The sequence below is a fragment of the Anneissia japonica genome, unplaced genomic scaffold (assembly GCF_011630105.1).
Source record: "Anneissia japonica isolate Jap-2015-1 unplaced genomic scaffold, ASM1163010v1 scaffold287800_len1627635_cov199, whole genome shotgun sequence".
Classification (NCBI taxonomy): Eukaryota; Metazoa; Echinodermata; class Crinoidea; order Comatulida; family Comatulidae; genus Anneissia; species Anneissia japonica.
This window is the reverse complement of record NW_022731299.1, coordinates 539,258-543,347: the sequence shown is the minus strand read 5'-3', so window position 1 is coordinate 543,347 and position 4,090 is coordinate 539,258.

The window sequence follows — 4,090 nt, the reverse complement described above, 5'->3', positions numbered from 1 at the left end:
GTCCTCCCTAATAAAACGGGCCTAAAATATTTAGAATAGAAAGACTAATTTTGGCAATGGCAAAAACAATTAAGCTTAGACTAGATGGCATACCACACAAATACAACAAAACTTTAACTTTCCAGGAAGATGGCTCAGGCCTCGTCTGAATGGATCAGGAGTAGTGGCCTAGCCTAGACTAGTAGAGGCTTGCCGTATTTTTAAGTTCTTACTTACAGAGGCCTACCTTTTTAACAATATTCTACCCTAAAGGCCTAAATCTGTGTAGCAGCTAGCGGTGAGCAAGGTTCCTAAGTATAGCCTACGGTAAGTCCATGTCGTTCTCAGCAGGCCAGAATTGTCGTTATACTAACTGTTTTAATTCAAGTAAGTAGCCAAAAGGGAGCTGGAGCTTGTTCTAGTCAAGACATCCGCATCTTCAATTTTGAAAATTTACAAAGATTGATTAATGTGCATGAAGTTAGCCAATGATGTGATTTACAAAATCAGTCATGCATACGATATCCCACATCAAATTTGATGTGGGAAATTGCACGCATGAATCGTTTGCCCAGGCCCTAATTCGAAAAAAAAAAAAAATCGAGTATGGGACGCCAATTAAATTAGGTATGGCGCGCACTAAGTGCAATAAAGAGTAAAGTTTAAACCTAAAATTAGGGCCTGGAACCCAGGCTAGCCTGTACTGTACATGTCCTCTTTCATATTAGTGGTAAACTTATTGAATATTATGATGACTGAATAGCTTAACATCATGTGGTACTGTAGTCTGAGAAACACCAATCTTCAAGACTTTAGTCAGGCTAATGCCATTGAACAGAAACTTCAAGTATTAGGCCTTTTGGGCAAGTTCTTGATGGGGCCCTGAATGGAAAAATTTTATACCTCTACAGAAAATCAAATTAACCTCAACTGCCCAGTGTCATTTTCTTAGGACACTATTAGCAACAACAGGGAGCTTTCGATTGGTGCGACGACGCGATGCTAGAACAGAATCACTCATGCGTGACCGTCCTACCTGGCGTCCTACATTCTCTGCATACGTAGATTTGGCCAAATTGCGTTCCAGAATCTACTCGACGAGGTAACCTTAACGTTCTCGCATGCGCAGATGACTTTTAGTGACGTCATTACGTTCTACGTCCTACTTCGTCGTGCAATTGAAAGCTCCGTAATATAGCAACACTACAAACTATAAACCAACGCCGGCCATACACGTGTGTTTGAAACTAAATATAAGCATTTTCATGTGGTTTTATTTATTACAATCATAGGCCTATTCTTTCACCATCATTACACATTGAGGCCCTTCTTTTAGGTAAAACGATCTATCTTAAATTTGTCAAGTTATTATGTTTTCAAATAACTTAGAAGGCAAAGGAGGGCAAGCACAATGCTTTAACCCTAACAAATGCAAAAAAAAAATTTTGTTTTTTTTAAATTCTAATTTCGTCGGAATTGATCAAAACTCCCTAAATGTGCAATTTGTAGAGGAAATTGGCCTACCTCAACAAGAAATGCTCTTATGTTATATATGGCCACACTCGTTTTTTAAAACTGAATAAGCATTTTCCTTATGGCTTTATTTATTACAAACATATTCTTTCAACATCATTACACATTGAGGCCCTCTTTTAGGTAAAACGATCTATCTTAAATTTTCTTTCTTGAGTTTGGGACTATGTGTTATAACTTAAAAGGCAAAGGAGACCAAGCACAAGCTTTAAAATTAAAAAATGCGCACGAGGCGCGTGAAATTTTTTGTGTTTTTTTAATTCTAATTTCGTCGGAATTGATCAAAACTCCCTAAAATGTGCAATTTTTAGAGGAAATTGGCCTACCTCAACAAAATATGCGATTTAAAATTTGAGATTTTAAGGCACTTTCCCGGGTGAAAAGGGCATTCAATGGGGAAAGACTTTCCACAGATGGATATTTCCCCTTGTCCCCCGGTGTTACTCCACTGCGGAGAATACCTGGTTGCTTAGATCAAATGTGCTATGGACACTTTTTGAAGTGGAGAAGGGGTTGCAGGCCTGGGTATTGTGATATCTGTTCATTATATCTTCCTTTTTATTCTTGTCTTTATTTTTCTCTTACCTTTTTCTTTTCCTTTCTCCTTTCTTTTTCTTTCCCCTTCTTCCTCTTTCCCTCCCTCCCTTTCTTTTCTCTTCTTACCCAGTCCGGTACGACAGCTTGGTCAGCCCGGTAAAAACCATCAGGGGGACAGTCTGTCCCCCTGGGCCCCGCCTGCTTAGCCACTGCTTATAAGATGAATGGGAATATGAATCATGCAGATCTGGAATCAAATCTAGGTGGTGGGGGTCAACATTCCCCCCCCCCAGGAAAATTTTGATTTCTAGATGGCAGGAAATGACCTTTCTCGACTTTTGAGCTAGGTGTCTAATGACTTTGTTCTTCAAAATTCAAGGTTTTCCCCCTCATGAAAACGGTAAAGTAAATTTTCTCATTACAGTAAATAGGCCTGTTATGTGTGTATACATACATTTTAAAAAATTTGAGTAGTCGCATACGAGGTTTCCCGATTTCTGTGGTGTATTTTAATGACTATTAAATTCTTCAAAATTCAAGGTCCTCCCCCCTTGAAATTGATTCAATTAATCAATGAACTCCAAATATAAAGGGGGTCCGGGTTCCCCCGGAAAAATTTCGATTTCTAGGTGGCGGGAGATGAGCTTTCCTGACTTCTGAAATGTCTTTTAATGACTTTAAAGCTCTTCAAAATTCAAGGTTTCGCCCTCTTGAAATAGGTCAGGTAAATTTTTCTCATTTTTTATTTTATGTGTGTATAAATACATAAGCAAATGAGTAGTTGCATGCGTATTCTTTTTTCCATGAATCGATAAATCCCAAAAAGAAAGGGTGGTCCGGGGGTTTTGATTCCTACAGTAGATGGCAGGAATTGAGCTTGCTTTCCCGACATTTGAAGTGTGTTTTAATGAATTTTAGGCCTACAGTATGTTCTTCAAAATTCTAATTTTCTAATAGAAAAAAAAAAAAAAAAAAAAAAAATCAGCTCACAGGTCCTGAAAAGTTAGGTCTAGAATTCTTTTCTTTTTTCCCTTTTTTTGTTGCCCAAGGGAGGGGTCAGGACTAATGACCCCCTTTCCCAGATCCGCCAATATGAATTGCGAGAAAATGTAACTCGGTCGGGTACTGGATAAACATTCTCTTTCCCGTCCTTCTTTTTTTGCATTTCCGATTATACAAAAATCTTATATATTTTTCGCCAAAAAGTGGGGGGCCCCGGGCACCAATCCCACTCTAGGGCCTACACAAATTTGTTTTTATCGGACATTTTCACTTTCTTAAATACCTAGATTGTGAATTTTACTCCAACACGACTTCCATAAATACTTGTTTATTATATATTGATCATTCAATAAAACAATCAAGCACTATGTTGAATTTTAAAGCTGAAAATGATGTTTGAAAGACAAGTAAAATTTGTCGCATGCACATGTGTGAAGCCATAAAAAACACTGACTATGAAGAGGCTTGTTAGAGGGCCTCCTTCACTTGAGAATTACATAGTACAGTACTGTATGGTGTGTTGTGTTGTATGCATGGTAATAACAGGTACAAATCGAACGGGTTTTTTTTTTTTAATCTTTCGCTTCAATTTTTATGACGTCATCACCTTTATATTACGTTTGTAAAATCGGGAATTCGTAAAATCGGGGTTCGTAAATGAGGGGTAAATATAGTTCGTAAATATAAAAAAAATATTTTTTCTTTGTTGAGATTGCTTTGCTTTCTTGGATGACATTTTGAAGACTAAATCATGAAATTGAGGGAACCAGGGATTACAGATGTCTATTTAAACAACCAAAACTAAAACAATTGACAATCATCCACTGACAACTCGGGAAAATAATCTACAAAAGGCGACGCGAGAAGATAACCGTTGCGCGGTACTACAAAGGCTAAAGCACTTTCCAAAGCCGAAAACGCTTTTGTTTAACCATAGCACCGCTAACACGTGAATTGGCACTTTGCGCTTGCTGCTGCCAGGGTAGTCACGTGATCTGTATGCGGTATAAAATCAAAACATTGGATGCGGGAATAGCGA